Source organism: Hemitrygon akajei, chromosome 23 (genome assembly GCF_048418815.1).
Source record: "Hemitrygon akajei chromosome 23, sHemAka1.3, whole genome shotgun sequence".
In the NCBI taxonomy this organism is placed as follows: domain Eukaryota; kingdom Metazoa; phylum Chordata; class Chondrichthyes; order Myliobatiformes; family Dasyatidae; genus Hemitrygon; species Hemitrygon akajei.
In genome coordinates, this window is record NC_133146.1 from 10764204 (window position 1) to 10783421 (window position 19218).

General features: G+C 48.6%; 1 protein-coding gene and 1 pseudogene across 1 annotated transcript in view; one reads left to right on the forward strand and one right to left on the reverse strand.

The window, feature by feature from the left end:
- Nucleotides 1–19218, reverse strand: part of LOC140715315 (nucleoside-triphosphatase ntp-1-like) — a 312264-nt gene that overhangs the window by 132232 nt on the left and 160814 nt on the right. The gene's annotated exons all lie outside the window — the stretch shown is intronic.
- On the forward strand, nucleotides 2375–3583 carry LOC140715263 (kelch repeat and BTB domain-containing protein 4 pseudogene; annotated as a pseudogene).

The following is a 19218-nucleotide window of genomic DNA, read 5'->3' on the forward strand; positions in this document are numbered from 1 at the left end:
ATGTTCTAGATGAAGCAGTAAAATCTACATCACAAAGGGCCATATTGGAACTCACCAGCAAATATGTCCAATCTCAAATTGACCTGCAGATTCGTTCTCCCTCTCCATACTTACCTGTTGGTGTCCCATCTCATGAGCAGTCACAGGGAAGCTTCATTGCATCGCGTCCACCTGGGGAAGACAACTCACAATTGCAACCTTGCAACAAAGTATGAAAGGGCTGACTACAAATACTTCCCGACACCAAACTTACCAGATCTGGCAAGAGCAGAGACAAAGGCTGAAGTCAGAACAGCAAATCCCATCATGGTCATACACGCTCAGTCATATGCCCCCAGCCAGCACGCCACCTGCAGCAGAACCCTTGGCACAGTATTTAGCATGACAAGACTTTGTCAATTCAGGACTATACCAATCGGACGATAAGCCTGAAAATGACCATGCATGGTACTCCTCATTCGCCAGTGCAGCCGGTGGAGTCCAGCTCACAGCAACCCAAGAGTTGGACCTTATGACTAAATGGTTGGGAAAGGAATCAAGTGAACAGGTGAAACGCATACGCTCAGTGTATGTCAACGACCCCAAGCTAGCCTTACGCAAAGCATGGGAGAGACTTTGGGAGTGCTATACGGCCCCTGAAATTATTGAAAGGGTGCTATTTCAACAGCTGGTTAATTTTCCTAGCGTGTCAGCCAAGGACCACACTAAACTAAGAGAACTGGGAGATTTACTTATGGAGATTGAAGGTGCTAAAGAAGACGGCTATTTAACTGGCCTGTCATATCTAGATACTTCACGCGGAATTGGACCAATTGTGGACAAACTTCTATTTGGGCTGCAGGAAAGTTGGGGGTCAATTGGCTCAGAGTACAAGGAAGAGAACGGTGGTAGATTCCCTCCCTTTAAGTATTTTAGTAGGTTTGTGTGCAAGGAGGAAAAGAAGCGAAACGACCCTAGCTTCATGAATCAAGGTAGCACCACAACTCACAGCAAGCCAGTCAAATCCACTTTGAACAATTTTAACATCAATAAACCTGCCTCAGTGCATGAAACAGACATCCTCACAACCAACAATGACTCTAGCAAGAATTGTCCATCGCACAACAAACCCTACCCCCTCAAAAAATGCAGAATGTTTAAAAACAAACCCTTTGACGAAAGGAAGGCCCTGCTCAAGGAAAAAAGAACATGTTTTCAGTGCTGTTCCTCTACCTCCCACCTCGCTAAAGAGTATACGTTCCCTGTAAAGTGCTTGGAATGCAACAGCATTAATCACGATGGAGCCGTGCACCCAGGCCCATCACCGCAAACTGCCAAGGCTCCTTCACCCTCACAAGAGGACGGCGGGGAGGGAGAGGATCACCCCGATACAACTGTTGTCAGCTCGAGCTGCACAGAAGTTTGTGGTCCAGGTCAGTCAAGCCGTTCTTGCTCAAAGACCTGCCTCACTAAGGTGTACCCTAAGGGAGCCAAAGATAAGGCCATCAAAGCCTACGTAATTCTGGACAACCAGAGCAACCGCTCACTAGCCAGACCAGAGTTCTTTGAGATGTTCAGTGTAGAGAGTAATCAATTCCCATACTACCTCAGAACTTGCTCTGGCATTGCAGAAACATCTGGCAGGAAGGCAGAAGGCTCCCAGCTCGAGTCGCTGGATGGTAAAGTTGTCATCTGTCTTCCTCCACTCTTGGAGTGCAACAAGATCTTTAATAACCGATCCGAGATTCCAACGCCCAGCGCAGTGCTACACCAGCCGCATCTCCAGCACATTGCCAAGCACACCCCAGAACTGGATCCAGAAGCAGATATACTCCTGCTACTCAGAAGAGACGTTCTTAGAGTGCACAAAGTCAGGCAGCAGGTCAATGAACCACACGACGCCCACTTCACCCAATGCCTGGATCTGGGCTGGTTGGTGATAGGGGAGGTGTGCCCTGGCAACATACACAAACCAACAGTTAACACGCTCAAGACTAATGTGCTAGAGAGTGGCCGCCATTCAATTTTTCAGCCCTGCACAAGCATTATGTGTATCAAGGAAGCACAACAAGGCTTTAACAAGCGTAGTAAATTAACTGAAAAGACACTGAGACAGTTAGTCTTCACCCAAACTGATCACAACAATAAACTTGCTCCAACAGTGGAAGACACCATCTTCTTAAAAATAATGGACACCAAGGTCTTTAGAGACGAAGCAAGCAATTGGGTCGCCTCACTACCGTTCAGAGAACCAAGACAGCGCTTGCCAAACAACAAAGAGTAGGCAGTGGTGGAGGCCTGCCCACCTGATGACTGTGCTCCAGCAATCAAGGACCTTGATCTAGATGGAGAAACCATACCCACACAAAGGAGATTGGGTCTCCTTTGGGAGATCATGACCGACACATTCACATTCTCCATGCTGACCATGAACAAACCATTCACCCGCCATAGAGTTCTCTACACTGTCAACAGCGTTTTCGATCCCCTGGGTCTACTGGTGCCGGTTATGATCCAGGGAAGAGCCCTCCTCAGAGACCTTACCTCCAAGCTCTCCGACTGGGACATTCCACTACCAGTAGACAAGCTAAACAGATGGGAAGCTTGGAGAGATTCACTTCAAGACCTCAGACAGCTTCATGTCCCACATGGTGTTCCCTACTCTCAGAAACCAGCCAACACAATAGAAACCTGGATTGGTCATGACAAGGAAGAACGAGCACAATACTTTGAGAATCTGGAATCCAGTTTAAAGGAAATTGTCCACGTTTATCTGATTGGAAAAGAAGACACTTGGACACACTCACTGGCAGTGTCTTTGCACTGTGATGATGATACTATCAGTGTCAGTGGGCAAAATCGATTGCACCAGCAGATTACTGCTGCATGCAAGCATGGAAGTGACCCGTATGCTGTAGGTGGCCCCATCCCACGACGGATGTGGAAGTGCAACATGGAGACAATGGACTGGGAACAATGTGCATCACTGCCAAGAGATCGGCTTCAGTACAAGCTTTTATCCGTCCCAAGTGAAGATGCCATTTATTCATTGGGTGGAAAAACCCTTAAGGATACACCTTCCAGTGCTGTCATTATTATGTGGTCTGTGATAATGTGTGGGTTGAGACTAATCAGCTGGAGATTGCAGTGTCTTGTGCTGCTGGTGTTAACCTTAATGGAACTATCTATCTACTGGGTGGGGAATAGAATGACCTGGACTTCCTTACCAAACCATCTCATCTCATTCAGTGTTTTTGACACGCGCTCCAGGACATGCCAGTTAAAGTCACATCACCTCCCTTTTGCAGGCCGTACGCATGCTGCTATTCACAAGGACCTGATTTTTCCAGTAGCTGAGAGAGATTCTCTGGTATGTTACAATCCACTGCTTGACAGCTTCACCAGACTGCGCTTCCCAGAGGTTTGGAGTCCTGTGCCCTTCCTGTCGAAGATTGCCAGCTGCAACGGGTGTATTTATGTTTTCAGAGATAAGTGTAAAAAGGGTGATGCCAGAACATTGGAACTGAACCCAGCCCCTTCTGTAGTGTCAGTGATAAGTGGAATTGAGATATTGCTGACAAATTGGCAGTTTGTTTTGGTGTGATCCTAACCAAGTATGGTAAGCTGCAGTTTTTAACATTTAATTTGTTGAGTGCACAAAGTTATTTTGTTTTAAACTTCTGCAGATGACAGCAAAATTTCAATACTATGTTTGTCTTCTAAGACATTAATTGACCTAAACACTGTCAGACTATTGTCTTGTTCTTTCTCAGACTGAGACCATTTGCAGAGGTAGTTTGACTTCTACTTAAAGACTGATCTAGAGATTAAAGTTCTATACCATGTTCATAGTGACCTTACAAAGGTCAGGCAGGGAGTGTGTTGCCCTTAAGGCATTTATTTAACTTTATTATATTTCTGCTTTAAATAATTTGTTACTAACTATTTTCTAGTTAAAATTAAAGGTTGATAACTACGTTACAGTTTAATGAAGGTAAAATTCATTGCCTGTGACGTACCGCGGCATGTGATGATGTCACCCCCGGTTTCTCTGTGTCTTGTGGGTAAAGTCCGGTTTGGAGGAACAGGAAGGTGAGGGCCTGCACGTGCAGGACCAACGCAAAAAGCTCCATTTCTACCCACAAAGAAACATCATAGAAGTAACGCCATAAGTTCATATGACAGTCAATATGTTGAAGTAAAAATGCTAATGCTGATTCTGTTAAGAGAAATAATGGTTGATGAGGTTTATTTTCTTGTGCCCTTGAAAGCATTGCTGGAAAAATTGTGTTGGAGTCAACCTAAAACTGTTGATGGCTTAAGCAGGTTCTGCCAGTATGTTCTACTTTAATGTGACTTTAATGTAATACAGTTTGTTATATTTTTACTTTTACAAATATTTATGATGCATATGTGGTGCCAAGAAGGAAACAGATACTGTATATATTTTGTATTATTTTATCAACAATTTTCACCATACGTTGATGTGGAAGAGTGAACAGTAAATGGTTAATCTTACTGCGACTCTGTTTTCATTGCTCCGGTTTAACTTGGTGTTTAGTCAGAGTTTCAACACACTGCACAAGAACACTACACCAGCTCTCCACAGTTGTCAGTTTTCATTGTTTTTGTCTGTCTGTCCCACTGCTCCTTTGCCCTGGACCTGACAAACCAGATACAGGACTATGAAAGATTGGGACTTTGCAATGTTTGAGTACACTCCCAGGGTCCTGATGCCTGGATGAAAAGAGCAGCAAGTTTGTAAGTGACAATACCAATAGATTCAGTGAGTTTTATCACGTAAATGAGCAGATAAAAATTTCTCTCAGTCTCTCAGCTCCCTCTGCTGATAGGGTCACAGAATAGCAGAGCTAATGGTTAAACAAGAAATAAACTGTGTTTTTCCTCTTCCTTTCTTCTTCTTTTATTTATCGTTTGTCCCTGTCCTGGGAGTATGGGATGGGACAGTGTAGAGGGAGCTTCACTCTGTATTTAACCCATGCTGTCCCTGTCCTGGGAGTGTGTGATGGGACAGTGTAGAGAGAGCTTCACTCTGTATCTAACCCGTGCTGTCCCTGTCCTGGGAGTGTGTGATGGGACAGTGTAGAGGGAGCTTCACTCTGTATCTAACCCGTGCTGTACCTGTTCTGGGAGTGTGTGATGGGACAGTGTAGAGGGAGCTTCACTCTGTATCTAACCCGTGCTGTCCCTGTCCTGGGAGTGTGTGATGGGACAGTGTAGAGAGAGCTTCACTCTGTATCTAACCCGTGCTGTCCCTGTCCTGGGAGTATGTGATGGGACAGTGTAGAGGGAGTTTCACTCTGTATCTAACCCATGCTGTCCCTGTCCTGGGAGTGTTTGATGGGACAGTGTAGAGGGATAATCACTCTGTATATAACCTGTGCTGACCCTGCCCTATTTTTTTACAAAATTCCCTTATTACAAATATTGGTGTTATACAATATATACAAAACTGTGGCTAACACAATTACTTCACTATATTTCGACAATACACATTAAACCAAAATGTTCCCATCTCTATCAATGATGGCATTTACACCCCGCGGAGCCCAACGGTCCCGGATCGCCTCTAAGGTCACCGTGGACTGCGCGTATTCCTTTTCAATATTTACCCGAGCATGAACATACCTTCTAAAAATTGCCAGGCAGTTTGCCCGGGCAAATCCTCCCGCCACCCATTTCCAACACCCTAGGACGGCTGTTCTCACCAGCCCCAGGAGCAAATTGACAAGGACATCCTCATCCCTCCATGCCCCCTTCCTTACTGGATGACCATATATAAATAGGGTGGGGCTAAAATGCAAACAGATGGCGAGAAGCAGCCCACGCAAATACGCAAAAATGGGCTGCAGCCTCACACACTCCAGGTACATATGGTACACGGTCTCCTCCCGCCCACAGGAATGACATGCGGGTGGGAGATCTGTGTACAAACTATAGAACTTATTGCAGGGCACCGCTCTATGCAGCACCATCCAGCTGTGATCCCTCAGGTGCATGGGAAGAACCCCCTCATAAAGGGATTTCCAGTGGGGACCCTCCTCACCTCCAGGTGTAAATACCGATCGCCATGGCGTGTCGGGACGGTGGACAAGGGCAAGGAAGTGGAGGGTGTGGAACAGCATCTCATACAGATACCTCCTACTTGCATCCCAGAATGCGATTGTGGGTGTCGAAGAGAGACGGCTCAAGTTGTGTGGACACGGCTCTTGGACAAGATTGCGGGGCCTGGGCCTGACAAGCAGCTCAGCCTGAGTCGGTCCACACACCTGAGCCGTACCAACACCCACTGAGGTAGGACAAGGATCGGCCAGGACTCCGCCCTCTGCCAGAGGAGGGGATTCCCGGCCTGAGGCAACCATGTTCCAGACTCTCAGTAGGTCCTGATAGAAGCCGGGCGGACTCTGCAAAGCAGCACAGCTGACGCCCGCCGGTGGTAGCCGCATATCTTCACGGAGACAGCAGCCCCTCCGGAGGAAGAAAGTCGCCAACGCGGGCCACCTGGGAGGGTGCTCGGCGTACAGGAGTCTCTGCAGAGTCCTGAGACAGAGAACTGCCAATCGCGTACGTACACACACCAGCGACTGTCCACCCTCTCCCAATGGGGGACTCAAGACCGCTGCAGAGACCCAGTGTTTCCTGTTGCCCCAGAAGAAGTTCACTAACTTCCTCTGCGTTTTTGCAACAAATGGGGCAGAAGGGGCCAAGGTGACCATCTGATACCACAACATGGAGGCCACCAGCTGGTTTATGACCATCACCCTGCCTCGATAGGAAAGCACCCTGAGAAGGCCTGACCAGCGCCCCAGCCGGGCCATGACTTTTGTCTCCAGGTCTTGCCAGTTCACCAGCCGGGTCTCCCCAGAAGGACTCAGGTAGACTCCCAGATGGAGGAGACATCTAGTGCTCCACTTAAAAGCTCTCATCTCCTCTGGCAGGGAGTCCACCTGCCACTGACCCACTAAGAGTCCAGAACATCGCGCCCAGTTGATCCTAGTGGAGGATGCCGCCGAGAAAACTTCTTGGCACTCGCGCATCCTCCGCAGGTCACTGGGATCTATCATCATGAGGAGTACATCATCGGCTTAGGCGGAGAAGACGACCTCCATGTCCGGTTCACGCAGAACCAGACCTATCAGCCTTCGCCAAAGAAGGCTCAGGAATGGCTCGACACAAATCGCGTACAATTGACCGGACATGGGGCACCCCCGACGTACTCCTCTCCTGAAGGGAATGGGCGCTGCCAGTGATCCATTGATCTTAACAAGGCACTCTGCGGCAGAGTATAGGAGCCGAACTCGGGCCACAAAGTGTGGTCCGAGCCCAAAAGCCTGCAGAGTGCCCACCAGGAAACTGTGGTCTACCCGGTCAAACGCCTTCTCCTGGTCAAGAGAGAGAAACGCTGCCCGGGACCCAGTCTCCTGCTGTAGGTGGATCAGGTCCCGTACTAGGTGGACATTGATCTGGATGGAGCGGCCCGGAACTGTGTAAGATTGGTCAGGATGAATCACCTGTCTCAGCACTGAACCAAGACGGTTGGCCATTGCCCGGGCGAAGATCTTGTAGTCCACGCACAAGAGGGAGACCGGGCACAAGTTCTTTAGCAGGCAGAGGTCTCCCTTCTTGGGCAGTAGGACCACAACAGCTCTCCGCCATGAGAGGGGTATTTCCCCGGTGGCTAGGCTCTCCCCTAGAACAAGGCTGTAATCAAACCCGAGGACATCCCAAAAAGCCTGATAAAACTCTACACTCAGACCATCTAAGCCAGGGGACTTACCCCTCCGGAGTTGCCGAAGGGCAGTAGACAGCTCCTCCCGACTCAGAGGAGCATCCAGACGCGCTGCATCCTCTTTTCAGGATTTGGATTTTGGCAAATCTTCCCAGACCTCATTGCACGCCTCCACATTTGACGGATCTGGTGAGAATAAGGACCGATAGAAAGTGTGGACTTCTTTGATAATTTCGTCAGGGTCCGTGATGGAGGAGCCATCAGCAGCCAGTAGCTCCACCAGCTGCTTCTGAACTCCCCGCCACTTCTCCAACGAGTAGAAGAAGGGTGAGCCGCGGTCCAAATCTTGCAGCATTTGGATCCGCGACCTCACATATGCACCTCGGGACTGCTGAAGCTGCAGATGCCTGAGTGCGTCCTTCTTCTCCTGGTATTCCTGCCACAGCTGTTGGTCTCCAGCGGTCAGACCAAAACGGGACTCTAGGTCAAGCAACGCTCTCTCAAACCGCTCAATCTCAGAGCGCCGCCTCTTTGCCGACCCCCTAGTGTACTCCCGACATAAAAACCAGATGTGGGCTTTGCCCACGTCCCACCACAGCCGTAGGGAGCAGAACTCAGTATTACAGTTGAACAAAGGGAACTATGGAGCTATGAGGGAGGAGCTGGCCAAAGTTCAATGGAACAATACCCTAGTAGGGAAGACAGTGGAACAACAATGGCAGGTATTTCTGTGAATAATGCAGAAGGTGCAGGATCGGTTCATTCCAAAGAGGAAGAAAGATCCTAAGGGGAGTAAGGGGCGGCCGTGGCTGACAAGGGAAGTAAAGGGCAGTATAAAAATAAAAGAGAAGTATAACATAGCAAAGATGTGTGGGAAACCGGAGGACTGGGAAGCTTTTAAAGAGCAACAGAAGATAACAAAAAAGGCAATACGCCAAGAAAAAATGAGGTACGAAGATAAACTAGCCAAGAATATAAAGGAGGATAGTAAAAGCTTCTTTAGGTATGTGAAAAGCAAAAAAAAGTTAAGAGCAAAATTGGGCCATTGAAGACAGAAACGGGTGAATTTATTATGGGGAACAAGGAAATGGCAGAGGAGTTGAACAGGTACTTTGGATCTGTCTTCACTAGGGAAGACACAAACAATCTCCCAGATGTAATAGTGGCCAAAGGAACTAGGGTAAAAGATGAACTGAAGGAAATTTATATTAGGCAAGAAACGGTGTTGGATGGACTGTTGAGTCTGAAGGCTGATAAGTCCCCGGGACCTGATGGTCTGCATCCCAGGGTACTTAAAGAGGTGGCTCTAGAAATCGTGGACGCATTGGTAATCATTTTCTAATGTTCTATAGATTCAGGAACAGTTCCTGCTGCTTGGAGGGTGGCTAATGTTGTCCCACTTTTCAAGAAAGGAGGGAGAGAGAAAACAGGGAATTATAGACCGGTTAGCCTGACGTCAGTGGTGGGAAAGATGCTGGAGTCAATTATAAAAGAGGAAATTACGACACATTTGGATAGCAGTAGAAGGATCAGTCTGAGTCAGCATGGAATTATGAAGGGAAAATCATGCTTGACTAATCTTCTGGAGTTTTTTGAGGATGTAACTATGAAAATGGACAAGGGAGAGCCAGTGGATGTAGTGTACCTGGACATCCAGAAAGCTTGTGATAAAGTCCCACATAGGAGATTAGTGGGCAAAATTAGGGCACATGGTACAGGGGGCAGAGTACTGACATGGATTGAAAATTGGTTGGCTGACAGGAAACAAAGAGTAACGATTAACGGGTCCCTTTCGGAATGGCAGGCTGTGACCGGTAGGGTACCGCAAGGTTCGGTGCTGGGACTGCAGCTGTTTACAATATACATTAATGATTTAGATGAAGGGATTAAAAGTAACATTAGCAAATTTGCCGATGACACAAAGCTGGGTGGCAGTGTGAAATGTCAGGAGGATGTTATGAGAATGCAGGGTGACTTGGACAGGTTGGGTGAGTGGGCAAATGTATGGCAGATGCAGTTTAATGTGGATAAATGTGAGGTTATCCACTTTGGTGGCAAGAACAGGAAGGCAGATTACTATCTAAATGGAGTCAAGTTAGGAAAAGGGGAAGTACAACGAGATCTAGGTGTTTTGTACATCAGTCAATGAAAGCAAGCATGCAGGTACAGCAGGCAGTGAAGAAAGCTAATGGCATGCTGGCCTTTATAACAAGAGGAATTGAGTATAGGAGTAAAGAGGTCCTTCTGCAGCTGTACAGGGCCCTGGTGAGACCCCACCTGGAATATTGTGTGCAGTTTTGGTCTTCAAATTTGAGGAAGGACATTCTTGCTATTGGGGGAGTGCAGCGTAGGTTCACAAGGTTAATTCCCGGAATGGCAGGACTGTCATATGTTGAAAGATTGGAGCGACTGGGCTTGTATACACTGGAATTTAGAAGGATGAGAGGGGATCTGATTGAAACATATAAGATTATTAAGGGATTGGACACGCTGGAGGAAGGAAGCATGTTCCCACTGATGGGTGAGTCCAGAACTAGAGGCCACAGTTTAAGAATAAGGGGTAGGCCATTTAGAACAGAGATGGGGAAAAACTTTTTCACCCAGAGGGTGGTGGATATGTGGAATGCTCTGCCCCAGAGGGCAGTGGAGGCCAAGTCTCTGGATGCATTCAAGAGAGAGTTAGATAGAGCTCTTATAGATAGCGGGGTCAAGGGATATGGGGAGAGGGCAGGAACGGGTTACTGATTGTGTATGATCAGCCGTAATCACAGTGAATGGCGGTGCTGGCTAGAAGGGCCGGATGGCCTACTCCTGCACCTACTATCTATTGTCTATTAACTCTCTCCATCTCTCTCTCCAGGTGGCCCAGAACGCTCGGAACGAATCTCGGAATCTGCTGTCCTCCAGCAGCCGGTTGTTAAAGTGTCAATACCCAGATCCCACCTGAGGGTGCAGAGGCGTAAATTCCATCCACACAAGGTGATGATCTGAGCACAACACCGGCCGCATGGAGGACGCCGACACGTGGGAGATATAAGCCCGAGAGATATACAGGCGGTCTATCCGGGAACCCCCCCTCTCTAGATCTTCTGGAGAAGGCGCTAAAGTCTGGGTGAAGATTCCGCCAGTTGTCCACCAAGTCAAAAGAGCCGACTAGCTCCTTTAACTTTTTTGCCAATACTGTGTCGCGTTGGAGGCCCGAGCAGTCCTCCACCTCGAGGGTACGGTTGAAGTCTCCCCCGAGGATGACGCAGTCCCCAGGATCAAAGGAACTCAGCAGAGTGGACAGCTGACAGAATAGGCGCGTCTGCATCACCCCGCGCCTCGGAGCATACACGTTGATAAAATTCAGCGGTACTCCATCCAGGTGCACAGCCAGGTGGAGCAGACGGCCGGGCACAACATCTTGGACTCCTACGATTTCTGGCCGAAAGGTTGGGGCCAAGAGGATCGCCACCCCGCTAGAGTTGGAGCTAAGGTGACTCATGTAGACCCCGCCCTGCCACTCCAGGAGCCAAGCGGACTCGTCCCCCAGGGTGGTATGGGTTTCCTGCAGGAAACTCACCGCTTATCTCCCATCCCTGAGGACTGAGAGATTGTTATATCTGCGGAGAGAGCCCCTGCTACCGTTTACATTTAGACTAGCTATGGTAAGTTTCATGTCGGGAGCACACTAGGCCTCAGCACCGGTACCCTTCCCGCTGAGAGCGGTGGCGCCCTCAGCCGCACTATCCCAAAGAAAACCAAGAATATTCTTTGCTTTCCGGGCCCGACTGCTACCATCGCTACCCTGTGACCCACCATCCCCCGAAGGAGCGAGGCTGCTTTTCACCCTGATGTCCCTCACCAGGTCATCCAGGAGGGATTTCAGCTGCCGTCTGTCATTCCCCAACACAGCATTCCTCTTCCTCTTCCCCTTCCATCTGAGAATGACTTGCAGGGACTTCACTAGCCTCGGCATGCTAGGAGAGTGAAGCGAGGCTAGTTTAGGTCGATGCTTTGCACCCACAGAGGATTGAATGAACTCTCTGATCTCCTCCACAGGTATCAATGGGGATTTCTCAGGAGGGGTGAGGATGTCCATTGTCTCGCTATCAAAAGAGTCTCCCTCCAACCCCTCACTGCAGACAGATTCCCCATCTTCCTCCTCCTGTGTTGTATAAGGTGGCTGCCCCTGTAACCCACACTGCACAGCGGGTACCTCCCTCATACCTTCCTGCTCCACCGTCACATCAGTCTTATCCACAGTTACGACGATGGAGGGAAAATCCCCAGGGACTCCCTGCAGGCCATTAGTTGATGGGGTGGGCATGCAGGTTATATCACCTGCACCAGGAGACAGGTATGAAGGGGACCCCAGCAGCTCTGGTCCAAGGGATTCACCGGCAGCCTGATGCTGACAGTGAGAGAGCTTGGTCTCCTCTCCACCCATACTGTTTAGTACACTTGCCTCCAGGGAGGCGCTTACTACTAAGTCCTGGGTGGAGGGCTCCAGGTCTGTTTTAGTTGTGCAAACAGGCCTAGCACTAGCTTCCTGCACAACCACACAACCTACCACAGGTCTGGTGGCTACATCTGGGGATTCAGGGTTAGACACAACTTCCACCCAGATTCCCACCCCTTTCTCGGACTCTCCCGCATCTACATTCCCTGCCCTCTTGGGGGAACATTCCCTTCTCCTCTTCAAGCAGCAGGAACACACAGGTGCAGGATTCACCGATGGAGCATTACTCCCCACTTCCATCACCCCGTTGGACTGTGCACTTCGCCGAGCCTCCCGCTCAACTTCAGGGCAAATGGGCGTGAGCTCTGCGGTCTCGGGGGTCGACTTCTTAATGTGTTTGGATTTCTTCCTCGCTTTCCTTCCCTGCACAGGCTCCACCCCGTCCCTCGCCTGAACCTCCCTGCACGTAGCCTCAGGATCACCCGCCTGAACCACAGAGGTAGGAGCAGGGACTGGAACAGACGTAGGAACAGGGACAGGGTTAGAGACAGGGTCAGGGGCAGGAGCAGGGACTGGAAGAGTCATAGGAATAGGGACAGGGTTAGAGACAGGGTCAGGGGCAGGAGCAGGGACTGGAACAGACGTAGGAATAGGGACAGGGTTAGAGACAGGGTCAGGGGTAGGAGCAGGGACTGGAAGAGTCATAGGAATAGGGACAGGGTTAGAGACAGGGTCAGGGGCAGGAGCAGGGACTGGAACAGACGTAGGAATAGGGACAGGGTTAGAGACAGGGTCAGGGGTAGGAGCAGGGACTGGAACAGATGTAGGAACAGGGACAGGGTTAGAGACAGGGTCGGGGGCAGGAGCAGAGACTGGAACAGACGTAGGAACAGGGACAGGGTTAGAGACAGGTTCAGGGGTAGGAGCAGGGACTGGAACAGACGTAGGAATAGGGACAGGGTTAGAGACAGGGTCAGGGGTAGGAGCAGGGACTGGAAGAGTCGTAGGAATAGGGACAGGGTTAGAGACAGGGTCAGGGGCAGGACCAGGGACTGGAACAGACGTAGGAATAGGGACAGTGGTAGAGACAGGGTCAGGGGCAGGAGCAGGGACTGGAACAGATGTAGGAAGAGGGACAGGGTTAGAGACAGGGTCAGGGGTAGGAGCAGGGACTGGAACAGACGTAGGAACAGGGACAGGGTTAGAGACAGGGTCAAGGGTAGCAGCAGGGACTGGAACAGACGTAGGAATAGGGACAGGGTTAGAGACAGGGTCAGGGGTAGGAGCAGGGACTGGAACAGACGTAGGAACAGGGACAGGGTTAGAGACAGGGTCAGGGGTAGGAGCAGGGACTGGAACAGACATAGGAATAGGGACAGGGTTAGAGACAGGGTCAGGGGTAGGAGCAGGGACTGGAACAGACATAGGAATAGGGACAGGGTTAGAGACAGGGTCAGGGGTAGGAGCAGGGACTGGAACAGACGTAGGAACAGGGACAGGGTTAGAGACAGGGTCAGGGGTAGGAGCAGGGACTGGAACAGACGTAGGAATAGGGACAGTGGTAGAGACAGGGTCAGGGGCAGGAGCAGGGACTGGAATAGACGTAGGAATAGGGACAGGGTTAGAGACAGGGTCAGGGGTAGGAGCAGAGACTGGAACAGACGTAGGAACAGGGACAGGGTTAGAAACAGGGTCAGGGGTAGGAGCAGGGACTGGAACAGACGTAGGAACAGGGACAGGGTTAGAGACAGGGTCAGGGGTAGGAGCAGGGACTGGAACAGACGTAGGAATAGGGACAGTGGTAGAGACAGGGTCAGGGGCAGGAGCAGGGACTGGAACAGATGTAGGAATAGGGACAGTGGTAGAGACAGGGTCAGGGGCAGGAGCAGGGACTGGAACAGACGTAGGAACAGGGACAGGGTTAGAGACAGGGTCAGGAGCAGGCACAGGTGTAAGCGCAGGAATGGGATCAGGGTAGAGGTAGCTGAGGCACTGATTCCCGAATTGGACTCCCTAGGTTTTCGGGTGTTCGGACAGTCCCTCCGAAAGTGCCCCACCTCCCCGCACGTATGGCACCGTGGGCGCTCAGAGCTCCAATACACCTGATAATCTACCCCCTCGTGCCGGACAGTAAACCGGCCCTCAACGTCGTCCTCCGTTTCCAGCTGCATGAATACCTGTCGCCATAAAAAGATTACGGTACGGAGGGTGTGTCTCCTGAATTTGTGCCTGATGGCGGTTATTTCTGACCGTACTTGCCCCAAGCGGGCCAGTGCGGGAAGCAGGTCCTCGTTGGGGATGAAAGGCTGTACGTGGCCGAGGACGATGCGTTGTGTGGGAGCTGTCACTAGCTCCATCTGTAAAAAGATGTTTTCCACCGTGATCCCCCTACTGAGAGCCCGGTGCACCAACTCATCATTCCTCAGATAAAACACTGCCTTCCCGAACTCTTTCTCAGTGGCCAAAACACCATCTCTCCCCAAGTCCTCCATAGCCTCCGCGCACTTTTCCATGGTAGTTCCAGTTCGCAAAATACATTGCACCCCGCGTTCCACTTTCACCGACCGAAACAGGGCTGATGCACCATCAATAACTCACGCTGAGACTTAGGAAGTGAGATATCGGCTTTAATTGACTGAAGAACAACACTACATCCTGGGAAAATGAGGGAGAGCAGCAGGCCACAGTCGCCTTTATACAGGGGTCTGTGGGAGGAGCCACAGGGGCAGTCAGCAGGGTCTGTGAGAGGAGCCACAGGAGCAGTCAGACAGGTATATCTAGTTCACCACAAGGGCGTTGTCCGAGGCTGGAGAGGCAGCCGCCTTTGCATAACTCCCCGTAGGCCTGTGACTCCCTGTAGACCGGTCCGGCATGTTGCTTCTATGTCCGAATCAAGAGTTATACGGTGGTGCTGCTTATAAAGTCCTGGAGCGAGTTGAGTAACTGGCCGGAAAAGTTTGTACTCGACAGTACCTTGCTGGCTCAGTGCCGAAATTCCAACGCCAGGAAAGCCTCCGTTAGTCCTGCAGAACTTCCAGGCCGTGAGAGGTTGAGACGTCTCAAACGATGCTTCGGCTCCTACATCGAACGTGAGTCCCGACGATAAAGAAGGAAGGAGGTTGTCCCGATGTCAGTGGGGGAACAACAGCGTTTGTCTCCGATTTTTGGAGTGACCCGGCTTCCTGGCGAGTTGCCAGCGGCCACAGCTGGGTGCTACGCAGTTAGCAGCCGTCAACGAACCCCGTCCAAACTGGCAGAAAAACTGCAAATGAAGCTACCACACTAAACCAGCCGTTCACTTAGATGTCCAAGAGATGTTTCAAACCAACTCCGAAGTAACTCACGACCTTAATACAGCAGTTTTTCCTCGATTTCTCCCAGCGCAGTCAGAACAGCTCCACTCTGTGTCTGATCCCTGGTGTGTGATGGGACAGTGTAGAGGCAGCTTCACTCGGTATCTAACCCGTGCTGTCGCTGTCCTGGGAGTGTGTGATGGGACAGTGTAGAGGCAGCTTCACTCTGTATCTAACCCGTGCTGTCCCTGTCCTGGGAGTGAGTGATGGGACGGTGTAGAGGGAGTTTCACTCTGCATCTAACCCGTGCTGTCCCTGTCCTGGGAGTGTGTGATGGGACGGTGTAGAGGGAGTTTCACTCTGTATCTAACCCGTGCTGTCCCTGTCCAGGGAGTGTGTGATGGGACAGTGTAGGAGGAGATTCACTCTGTATCTAACCCGTGCTGTCCCTGTCCTGGGAGTGTGTGATGGGACGGTGTAGAGGGAGTTTCACTCTGTATCTAACCCGTGCTGTCCCTGTCCAGGGAGTGTGTGATGGGACAGTGTAGGAGGAGATTCACTCTGTATCTAACCCGTGCTGTCCCTGTCCTGGGAGTGTGTGATGGGACAGTGTAGAGGGAGATTCACTCTGTACCTAACACATTTCCATTCCAACTCTGGTGAGCTGTGTCGGGCCTTGCCCCCGTAGGAGTGATGGTCTTTTCCTAAGGTAATCGCAGGACAATCTACAATGACCAATTAATCTCCTCAGCAGTACGTCTTATGACTGTGGGATGAAACCAAGGCACTCAGTGAAAATAGATGCAGTTGACAGAGAAAATGTAAAAATTCCTCAGAAACTGCTGTCCTGCCACTTTCTCACTCTGACTTCTCTTCTTCCTTTCAAGTCCTGATGAGGCATCTCGGCCCAAATCGTTTACACTTTTCCAGGTGCTGCCTGGCCTGCTGAGTTCCTCCAGCATTTTGTGTACACACACACACATGTTTAAGGACAGGTATCCTGTGCATCTGAACATTTCTTTATATTTCTGTGTTACCGGCTCTCCACAGTTGTCAGTCTGTCGTTGTTTTTGTCTGTCTGTCCCTGATGCACCATCAATAACTCTGAGACGTGAGTTAAGGTAGGCTTTTATTGGCTGGAAGAAAGCACAAGCAGCAAGTGACCATCACACAACATCCTGGAGACTGAGGAAGGGTCTGTGGCTCCAATCGCCTTTATACCAGGGTCTGTGGGAGGAGCCACAGGAGCAGTCAGCAGGGGAGGCGTGTCCAGACAGGTATATGTAGTTCACCACAGTCCCATTGCTCTTTTTTTTGTTATTCAAATTTTTATTATTATTTATTCTTATTTTACAAAGCAGCACAGCATATAATAGAGCAGATACAGTGCAGCATATTTACACAGCCATCCCATAACAGGAAAACATAAAACTAAGAAACAGAAAAAAAATTCTAATTTGAGTTTGAATTAACATACAACCAGAATTGATCCCACGCATCTTGCACTTTTCCCTCACTGTTAATTCTTCCCAACATGTGTTCATATGATGAAATCTTAACCATTCTCTCAGTCCATTCCCTCACAGTGGGACACCTGGGTTTTTTCCAGTTTCGCAATATAATTCTTGCAGCTGTGATGAGACCTACCTTTAAAATAGTAAATTTTACATTGTTTACATTAGGCATCATTGTCCTATCATCCAGGAGACAGAGCTGTGGGCACAAGGGCAGTGTGGGACACTCCCAAATCATGTGAAAATATATGCCCACCTCATTTTTACATTTCCAGCATAAATGATTATCGACAATCCCCATTTTGTAGAGTCTAGTTGGTGTCCAATATCTGTGTACCATCTTATACTGAATAAATTTCCCTCTCGCTTCCCTAATATGTCTACCCATATTTGATAAAATATTTGACCTCTCATTATCTTCAATATCACTTCCAAGATCCTCCTGCCATACTGCTTTGAGATTGTTACACGGTTCACCCACAGAGTGCTTGAACAATTTATAAAACACTGATGCTTTATGAACTTCCTGTGGTAGTGTGAAGTATTCTGTTAAAGGGTTACTTTGTGGGCCACCGTTCTTGAATATGCTACTAACGCAATGTCTTATTTGTAAATACTTCCAGAAATTCCCTTTATCTACAAAGTTATATTTCCTCTACATACGACATAAAAATCCCATTCTCATAGTGATCACCTACTGTATTTACACCTTTAATCTTCCATTCCTTCCAGTACACCATTCTTTTCCCAATGCATATCGCAGGGTTATTCCAGAGCGAGGAGTATAACTGATTTAAATGTGACATTTTACAAGCTTTATGAATTGTACTCCACACACTCTTTGAGTGAAATAGTATAGGATTTAGATTAGTCTTGTTTTCCACGTTGTGAGAGAATGTTAAGGGGAGAATGTGGTGCAGCCAAGCTCTGTTCTATAACTACCCAATCTAAATCAACATCAGCCCTGTCCCGATGTTTAGCTAACTTGGTGGTTTCAAAGGATAATTTATATGTCCTGACATCTGGTAGACTAGCCCACCCATGTCCCTGGACATACACATTTTACTCATTTTAATTCTGGTCTTCTTCTTATCCCATAGAAAGTCACTAATAATTTTGTTGTATTGCTTCTAGATCAAATCTGAAATATTTAAAGGAAGCATCATAGAAAGATAGTTAAACTGAGGTGCTATGACCATTTTAACTACATTGACTTTACCCCAGAGTGACAGTCTCAGTGCCTCCCACTTATCCAGATTATTTCTTATCCTACTCAATAATGGATCGTAATTTAAAGTAATTATTTCATCCAAATTCTGACTGAGTTTGACCACTAGATACTTCATTCTAACTGGCACCCATCTGAAATTAAACTGAGATACTGAATTTGAAGAACACAATTTTGACATTGGCATAGCCTCAGATTTACTGCAGTTGATTTTATAACCAGACATGTCAGAATACAATTGAACTGTTTTCATTAGTGGGGGTAAGGAATTAGGAGGGTCACTAATCAGTAATAAAATATCGTCAGCATGTAGCATCAACTTATGCTCCTTTCTGCCTCCCTTCACCCCTCTAATATTTGGATCTGCTCTAATCATAACCGCCAACAGTTCCAAAAAAGTTTAACTAACAGTGGGGAGAGGGGCCGGTCTTGGCGTGTACCCTGTGAAATGTTGAAAAATGGAGATATGATTTGTAATAACTGCAGTCTTAGGGTTTTTATACAAAATTCTGATCCATGATTTAAAGAATTAGCCAAACCAAAGAATGACAAGGCTGTGGTTAAAAATCTCCCCTCAACCCTGTCAAAGGCCTTTTCAGTGTCCAGGGAGATGGCCGTAACTGGGATACTACTTGGGGAGTTCAGCCATATTAAGTGCAGTAATCTCCTTAAATTGTCAGTTGGGGATCTGCCTTTAATGAAGCCAACCTGGTCAGTTTTTATTATAGATGGCAATACTTTCTCTAATTGCGAAGCCAGTATTTTAGTCAGTATCTTACAGTCCACATTAGTTCAGCTTATAGGCCTATAATTGGGTCTATTGCATCCCTGTCTTTTTTTGGGATCGTATTCTGCTGCTTTAAATATCATGCCAGCAGCTTACCAGCTTTGTTACCACCTTCACAGAAACTTTTTTTTAATCTAAATAATGCATATTCTGCTTCTTTGTTATATATGTTATTTAGCTGAAATTTCAAGTTGCACAGATCTTTGTATAAGTCATCGGTATA